Consider the following 9883-nt stretch of genomic DNA (forward strand, 5'->3'; position numbering starts at 1 on the left):
TAGAAAGGACACCAACTCCTTGGGGGGGGGACATTTGGTGTACCAACTTGGTAAAACAAAAAAGGAAAAACACACGCATAACAAAAATGGTGACATAACTTCACCCAAAAAGAAGATAAAAAAAATGTGCAAGAAAAAACAATCTTGCCATAAATTGCACAAAAAAAAATATATAAACAAAAATGTGCAAGAAAAAACAATGGTGCCATAAATTGCACAAAAAAACATTTTTTACAAAAAAATGTGCAAGAAAAAACAATGGTGCCATAAATTGCACAAATTTTTTTTTTTACAAAAAAATGTGCAAGAAAAAACAATGGTGCCATAAATTGCACAAAAAAATAAATAAATAAACAAAAATGTGCAAGAAAAAACAATGGTGCCATAAATTGCACAAAAAAATATACACAAAAATGTGCAAGAAAAAACAATGGTGCCATAAATTGCACAAAAGAAAATATATACAAAAAAATGTGCAAGAAAAAACAATGGTGCCATAAATTGCACAAAAAAAAAAAAATTACAAAAAAATGTGCAAGAAAAAACAATGGTGCCATAAATTGCACAAAAAAAATAAAAAAATAAACACAATAAAAAAAAACATTCAATTTAACAAAAAAAAAAAAACATAGACATGTGGAGGACAAAAAGAAAGTTACAACATCAGGATAGATAGCATCAGCAAGAGAACGGGTTTATTCTAGCAAGAGAACGCAGAAAAAAAAAGAGGCAAGAAACAACACAATAGAGATTTAAAAGGACGAATGTGCCATATCACAAACAAACAAGAGTTTTACCTGAACGAGTGCTCCCATCCCCTTATTTCGTCTGAGCATGCGCAGGGTTTTTATCCGCGGATATTGTGTACTAACCAACGGATCTATCCGTCGGATAGCTTCACAGCGGATATATTTGTTAAGCATGTCAGCAAATATTTGATCTGCTGAAAAGCGATTCGACGGAAAAATATCCGCGGGAAATTATCCGCTGGAGTGTACACACCATAGGATCGCTGAAACCCATTTGCACGGATTTATCCGCGGATGGATTCTATCGTGTGTATGGGGCCTCAGTGTCAATTCGCCAAATCTCATTTGTTCAACAGACAAATGGCCACATGTGCTATCTGACATCATGGGTGATCAATGTCTGTGTTTTGTGGGAGCAAACCCTTCCTCTCATCTACTTGAGGATCGAGGAGGGGGTTGTACCCACAAAGCACAGACAATAGATATTCTGTGATGGCAGATAGCACATGTTGGCACACTGTGTGTGCATCTTCAAATTTTGGCGTATTGATGAGTCAAAAATTTAAAAGGGTGGGGGGGGGGGGGGGAGGGGGGGTGGGTGTTTCAGTCTTTGACACGGCCCATCATGTCAATTATATTTTTATAATTCTGTTCTATGACCATCATCCTTTGCCGCATATTGTCCATCTCTGTGCTGCACTCCAAAATGACATTTCTAACATTCTGTTCCATGACAAACATCCTTTGCCGCATATTGTCCATAACCTGCTGGATAATTATTGCAGCACATGCACGCAAAAAATGTGCAACACCATCATCATTCCCTAAAAAAAAAAAAATTTCCAATAACATTTTTTTACTTTTTTCTGGCCTATCTACATATGTTTTGCCCTATAAAGCTGGGGCGACACTGACCTAATGGTCTGCTCATTTCCACCTCCACAATTTCGCCATCTTCAATCACTCCACCTTCTTCCACCACTTCACCCTCATCTTCCACAACTCCTCCTTCTTCAACCACTTCCCCCTCATCTTCCACGACTCCTCCTTTATCTTCCATAACTGCTTCATCCATCATTCCACCTTCTTCCAAATCACCAAATTCTTCTTCCTCAACTTCCCCTTCATCTTCCATAAATTCTAAATCCAAAATGACTTCTTCCTCCTCTCTTCCTTCCTCCTCTCTTCCTTCCTCCTCTCTTCCTTCCTCCTCTCTTCCTTCCTCCTCTCTTCCTTCCTCCTCTCCTTCCACATCCTCCTCCTCCTCCACATGCCGAGATGGGCGATTTCTGGCGTGTCTGGCCCTCTCTGCCTCCTCCAAATGCTGTCGTCTTCTTTCCCCTAAATAACACAAAACAAAAGGTATACTCATCAGCACACAGATATTGGAGAGCAGAAATCGCATACATTGCTTAGAAGAGGCTTTCATTTATTTTCTTTTTTTGTCTTCTTCCAAACCTACATTTTTAGCAGACTTCTAGGCCAAGCTCTGATCCTGCCCCTTTTTAGCTAAGTGACACACATGGATGTCCCCCCTAAACTTTCTTTCTCGGAGACCCTACAAAAAAATGAACATTTTTATTGTGGAGACACAGGTGCTCTGCATTCCAGATGGGAAAACATCTGCTTTATTATCACTGTTGAGAATGAATCCTGTTTGCCTTTCACATTCTCTCAATTTGATTTGTCAGAACTAGCTTTTACACAATGTTTGCAAACAAAGTTTTTGGCCAGTGAGCCATGTCCAGGTGTGTTGTTCCTGGACTAACCTCGCATTTCTGAGAAACAATGTGATGTTACGCGGTTTACTATTAACGATATTTGCAAAAGGTAGGTATTTTCATTAAACACATACAATTTCAACATGTGTTCAAAAGTACAAGCAGGCCAAGGAGGCAGATGTCGAAATATACATGTCAACACATTCTTGAAGACAATTGCCCCCCCCCCCCCAAAAAAAATAAGGACTTACTTTTCCTCAGAATTTTCAGGATCTTCTTCATCTGATGTGGCTCCCGCAATTTCAAGTCTGACCAACGTTTCCTGAGCTGTTCTTTGGACCTGGTGACACCAAACATCTCCTTCATTCTCCTCACCACCTTGTTTATAATGTGGGCCTTTCTGCGGTTAGGGGTCTTGTATGGCCCATATTCCCCGTCATAGTCCTTCCTCCGCATGATGTAAACTAACTCCACCATTTCTTCGAACGCCATATTAGTGGCTTTGTATCGTTTGGGCCTGGATCGGGACGTTCCTGTCTCTATCCCTTCACTTGCGGCCTGAGAGCTTCGTGCACGCTCCTGTGACATCAGCATTTTTCCTTCCCACAGTGATTATGGGCGTGGAAAAGAGGAAATGTTCCATTATGGGCGGAGACGAGGGCGGCGGTTCATGCATACGCGGAGTGTAGAGAATGCAAACAACGTGTTTACGTAGGTTACGCGGAGACTATTCGAGCGATTACAGAACCTACACAGTTAACACCATATTTCCGTTTCACATTGATTAGGGGCATGGCAAAGGTGACGAGGGTGGCGTTTCATACATACGCGGAGTGTATAAAAGGCAAACGACGTGATTACGTAGGTTACGCGGTAATTATTCGAGCGTGATAATCGAGGAGCTAGAGAGAGGAAGGTAAGAAATTTCAACATGGGATTAGCAGAGGCCTAGAAAATGGAGAGCCATGGGATGGGGGTTTGGTCTGTTGGTTGCACCCTTTTAACGCTATTATGTCTCTTGGGTACCACAATGGTATTTTGGTATCCAAATGCTTTTGGACACATCACAAAATATAGATGGGAACAATGCTCTACCTTATTAAAATTTTTGTATGGTGTATTCAGATCAGGCCAAGTATTGTTCTGTGTTGGTTGGACAGAGGTCATTAGGAAGTGTCTTTTATGGCATCAATGCTGAGGGGCAGGATATCTACACATGAAATAGTGCCTTGATGAATGCTCTCATTAATAATAATTGTGTATGGTTCTAGATTCCACGTATTTACTGCAATGGAACCAAAGGGTCTGCATGTATAAAATCAATGTTTGGTACAACCAATGGGGCAGAGCTGGCCAGCATTTTTGCAACAGGAGACACTGTGTTTGTATTTATATATAGGTCCTAAATTTTGGGCCACATATTCTATCAATGTCAACGCTGAGTCTTTTTTAAATCGTGTTTTCTGTTTCTTTTTCTTTTGTTAATCTAGACTAAACTAATATAACTTAAATTGGCCAAGGAATGGACCTACTACAGGCACAGGACAATATCCAGCGCTTGCTTGATAAATTTCGTGACATGCCCATCCTGTGGGATTCAAAGGAGGCTAATTACCATCGCAAAGACCTACAAAAGGCAGCACTTGAACAGCTAGCAACCTACATGCAAACATGGGTGCCAGAATGCACTGCCAACATGGTGAAGGATAAACTTGCCAACCTCAGGGGCACATATAGAAGAGCTTACAATGCTCACCAAAAAAAAAAAAAATCAGGAGCAGCAGCAAGACAACCAAAGGAGCCCAAGCTGTGGTATTTTAAACAGATGGCTTTTTTGCGGGATCAACTGGACGGCAGGGAATCAATGTCAAGTCTTCCTTCCAGCCTTCCCTCCACGCTACCTTACAGCGGAACTTCCCCAGATCCACACAGCCCTGCAGAGTCTGAAGAAGAGGGCCTGGCTGACAGAGACGCAGATCTGCGACTCTTCGATGATGAGGTATAGTAGTTTCCCAAATATTTCTGGGCTACTAATTATTGTTGGGTTATTGACTTGATGTTGTAAAATAAAAGCCAAGCTGGGAAAAAATAACACAAGTCGTGGGCAGACAAATAGGTGTCAGGGATGACAACTGCAGGGGTCAGAAGGAGAGTCTGTTCAAGTTAAAATGAACCAAAAAAAAAACAGTCTCAAGCATGAAAATGTGTGTGATTTGATTGGGCTAAATATTAAAACATGTCCCTTTTTTGACACAGGAAGAAGAGACCAGCCAGGAGGTGGCAGATCCTCCGGTGAATGTCAGCCAGGCGGAAGGGGTCAATGTCAGCCAGGCGGAAGGGGTCAGTGGCAGCCAGGAGGAGGCCGGGCCCAGTGGCGTACAGCAGGTCCCCAGGCCCAGGCTAAGCACCACTAGCCAGGTTCCTCCCCTCCAGATGAGGCCACCAGGCCGAAGGAGGCACTTGAGGCAAGTGGAGGACGAGAGCCTCCGCATGATAAGGGAGGCCAGTGCTCTCATGAGGGCCCCCCTCAACCCCACAGAGGCCTACAGTGCCTCATGATCTAAACCAAGGGGGGGAGGAGCAAAGAAGACTGGCAAAGGGCCTGATCAATCAGGTCCTTTGGTGGATGGAGAGGGACCTGCTGACCAGAGACACTGGGCTATGTGACCCGGCCCGGCTTGCTGAACACCATCCTCCTGCTGCCACATCATCCCCACCTGCAAGGGGCCGTGGACAGGTCTGTGGAAGATCCGCTGTAAGGCAGCCTGGAGGGAAGGTTGGAAGGAAGAGGAGACGGTGATTCCCTGACTTCCATTTGATTCCCCACAAAAGTCATCTTGTTTGGACTACCACAGCTTGGGTTCCTTTGGTTATGTGCTGCTGCTTCTGATTTTTTTGAGGTTTGCTAGTATATCCTTCATCATGTTGTAAATGCAAGTCTGCATGTATTTTGCTATCTGTTTAAGTGCTGCCGTTCTGTTTATTTAGATTTTTTGCATTTGCCAAAATAAATGGCTTTTTGCTTTAATTTCAAACCTTGTCTATTGTTTGTTATACTGTGGGGATTATTAGGCATCAAACATTAAAAACAAATACAATGGGTAATTTACAAAGGACACAAACTCATTGGGGGGGGGGGAACATTTGGTGTGCCAACATGGTAAACAATTTAAATAACCAAAAATAAGGAATAAATAAAATAACTTAACCAAAACCAAAAATAGAACAAGTACCAAAATGAACAAAATGGTGACATAACTAGAAACACCAAAAAAATTAATAGAAGATGAACATTAACTAAAAATAATATTAACCACTTCCCGACCTCCTCATGTACATATACGTCAGCAGAATGGCACGGACAGGCACATGTACGTACCTGTACGTCCTCTGCTAGACGTGGGTGGGGGGTCCGATCGGGACCCCCCCAGTACATGCGGAGGTCGGGTCTGCTCGGGGAGCGATCCGGGACGACGGCGCGGCTATTTGTTTATAGCCGCTCCGTCGCGATCGCTCCCCGGAGCTGAAGAACGGGGAGAGCCGTGTGTAAACACGGCTTCCCCGTGCTTCACTGTGTCGGCGCATCGATCGCGTCATTCCCTTTATAGGGAAGACACGATCGATGACGTCATTCCTACAGCCACACCCCCCTACACTAGTAAACACACACAAAGTAAACCCTAACTCCTACAGCGCCCCCTGTGGTTAACTCCCAAACTGCAACTGTCATTTTCACAATAAAGAATGCAATTTAAATGCATTTTTTGCTGTGAAAATGACAATTGTCCCAAAAATGTGTCAAAATTGTCCGAAGTGTCCGCCATAATGTCGCAGTCACGAAAAAAATCGCTGATCGCCGCCATTAGTAGTAAAAAAAAATAAAAAAAATAAAAATGCAAAAAAACTATCCCCTATTTTGTAAACGCTATAAATTTTGCGCAAACCAACCGATAAACGATTATTGCGATTTTTTTACCAAAAATAGGTAGAAGAATACGTATCGGCCTAAACTGAGGAAAACAACATTTTTATATATGTTTTTGGGGGATATTTATTACAGCAAAAAGTAAAAAATATTGATTTTTTTTCAAAATTGTCGCTCTATTTTTGTTTATAGCGCAAAAAATAAAAACCGCAGAGGTGATCAAATACCACCAAAAGAAAGCTCTATTTGTGGGGAAAAAAGGACGCCAATTTTGTTTGGGAGCCACGTCGCACGACCGCGCAATTGTCTGTTAAAGCGACGCAGTCCCGAACTGTAAAAACCCCTTGGGTCTTTAGGCAGCAATATGGTCCGGGGCTTAAGTGGTTAATATATACATGTGGAGGACCAACAAAAAAAATGCCACGTCTGGGCTAGAAAACATTTTCAAAATATTACATCACAAGCAACAAATGTCACATTTCAGTATGGGACAACTCAGTTGAAATAGCATCAGCAAGAGAACGGGTTTATTCTAGCAAGAGAACAATGAATAAAACGACGCAATAAACTGTTTTTTATTGCGTCGTTTTATTCATTGTTCTCTTGCTAGAATAAATCTTTCAAATGACGAATGTGCCATATCCCAAACAAACGCGAGTTTTACCTGAGCGAGCGCTCCTGTCCCCTCATATTGTCTGAGCATGCGCAGGTTTTTTGTACGTTGCTTTTGTGTACTAACCAGCGAACATGTCCGACGGACAGGTTTCCAGCGGACATGTTTCTTAGCAAGTCTAGAAATATTTGTCTGCTGGGAAACGGTCTGCTGGACAAATGTACGCTGGAAAATGGTACGCTAGGCCCTACACACGACCGAACTTGTCCGCTGAAAAGAGCCAGCGGACCAGTTTCAGCGGACATGTTCGGTCTTGTGTATGGGGCCTAACGCCCACCGCGCGTAGTCTGCGCCGGACGTGGGTATGTTCGTGAATCGGCGTATCTCCCTCATTTGCATATTTGCATACAAAATCAATGGGTGCACCAGATACTTTCGGCGTAAATATGCGCCTACGTTACGCCGGCGGAGAAAAGTTACGTCGGTCGGGAGAAGCCTATTTTCAGGCGTATCTAGTTCTGTGGGTACGGCGCATAGATACGACGGCGCACATTTACACTTACGCGGTGTATCTCGAGATACGTCGGTGTAAGTCCTACCTGAATCTACCCCTCTGTAATTTTTCATTAGTTTTGCCAAAAAAAAAAAAAAACAGTGGTGATCAAATACCACCAAAAGAAAGCTCCATTTGTGTGAGAAAAAAAAAAGATAATTTTATATGGGTACAGTGTTGTTATTGTCATTCAAAGTGTGACAGCGCTGAAATCTGAAAATTGGCCTGGGCAGTAAGGGGGTGTAAGTGCCACAGTACTAGCATAATAAATAATATGCAAAAAACATACATTTCATACAAAAACAATTGTGCAGATCCACTGCAAGCTGTTTGCATTGACTTCAGTGTGCCATCACCAAGGCAGAGCACATACCATCTGCTTACCACAAAACATGACATCTTAAACTTATGAGGTGACATGCATTTGTTATCTGATGGATATTTGCAGCCACTTTGCTCAAAGAGCAACACTGCAGGTAGAGTAACTTCTTTCTCCAAGAGTGGCCTTTTACCCACTCTGTCTAATCCGGTAATAGGTATATGTACTCCGCACACAGCTCCACCTAGTCTGGCCACATGCCCGGTCAAGTGTAGTTAATTACCTGGACAATTAAACAATTTGGTGCTTTATCCTAGTCAAATTTGATGTCAGTACATTACTTTTAATGAAGCAGCGCAGAATGTCCTGGTAATGCACTAGAGTGTGCTTTATCAGATTCAGTGGGAACAGGGGGCCACACTGATCCCACTCCTGTGCCTGCTGGTACCTCCCCCTGGTCTTGGCTTCTCCCCCTCATTACACCAGTTCAGCTGCGATTGTCATCTTTGTGCTGGACTGGTGGATGGGAACTGTTGTTAATTTCAGGAGGCAGGAGCCTACTGTCTGGAGGAAGAGAAGCAGTGGGAAAAAAAGCAGTCTAATGCCCGTTACCTGGGAGGGAGGAGGAGTAGCAGCCGGACGAGCAGATGCAGAGGCAGTGGCGTAGAGTGAGTTGTCAGCGCCTGGGGCAAGGCAAGAAATTTGCGCCCCCCTAACATATGGACTTTTAACACTACCTGAGTCCCTTCCTTTCCTACAATAGTACTGACCAGCCAGATTCCTACAATGACCACTACACTAACCTCTACACTGACCTACATGATTCCTAGACTTATCACTATGCCCTAAAGGGGCGGTTCTCGGTTTCGGCGCATTCGACCAGGCCGATTGGTGCCTCTTGGGCTTTCCGCCATCAGGGGTCTGTTTTACAGGTGTGTAAGGCAGCGTCAGTCCACACCTTCTCAAAGTTTTACAAGGTGGATGTGAGTGCATCTTTAGATGCCTCCTTCGGCCGCAAGGTTTTGCAGGTGGCTGTTTAAGGTTGAATTTCCTCCGTTGAGGAGCTCTGGTTTGTTTGGGGTGAAGTTGGTTTGCTGTGTTTTCCCACCCCTCGATTTTTTTGACACTGCTTGGGGATGTCCCTAAGGTCAATATGCTGCTGTGTCCGTCCATGAACGGAAGAGAAAATAGGATTTTTGTACTCACCGTAAAATCCATTTCTCTGAGTTCATGGACGGACACAGCACCCACCCCTCCTTTGTTTTGTACTGCTTGTTTAGGCTGCAGAGCAGAGAGTGGGGGATGTACCGGGGGAACCGCCCCCTGGGAGGTACTGTACTGTGTGGAGTGTTTAACACTTAACATGCTGTTTTTCTGCCTAGTCAATCTCCTAGAAAGGAGGATAATACCCTAAGGTCAATATGCTGCTGTGTCCATCCATGAACTCAGAGAAATGGATTTTACGGTGAGTACAAAAAATTAAATTTTTTACACTTATTTTTGTGAAATGGTAGAGGTACAATGTACTCCTTTACCATTTCACACATGGGTGGTGGGATCTGGGGGTCCCCTTTCTTAAAGGGGTCTTCCAGATTCCGATAAGCCCCCTGCCCACAGACCCCCACAACCACCGGGCAAGGGTTGTGGTGATGAGGCTCTTGTCCCCATCAACATGGGGACATGGTGCTTTGAGGGGTCACAGACCCCCAAAGCATCCTCCCAATGTTGAGGGCATGTGGCCTGGTACGGTTCAGGAGGGGGGGCGCTCTCTCGTCCCTCCTCTTTTCCTGCGGCCTGCCAGGTTGCACGCTCGGATAAAGGGTCTGGTGTGAATTTTTGGTGGGAACTCCACGCCATTTTTTTCCCCTTAAAGCGGAGCTCCACCCTAAAGTGGAACTTCCGCTGATCGGAACCCTGAAAAAAAATCGAAAAAGAGTTTGAAAAGAGAAAGAAAAGAGAGAATCATTATGGGATAAATAACTTACAATAACTTTTAGACAATA

Source organism: Rana temporaria, chromosome 11, assembly GCF_905171775.1.
Source record: "Rana temporaria chromosome 11, aRanTem1.1, whole genome shotgun sequence".
NCBI lineage: Eukaryota > Metazoa > Chordata > Amphibia > Anura > Ranidae > Rana > Rana temporaria.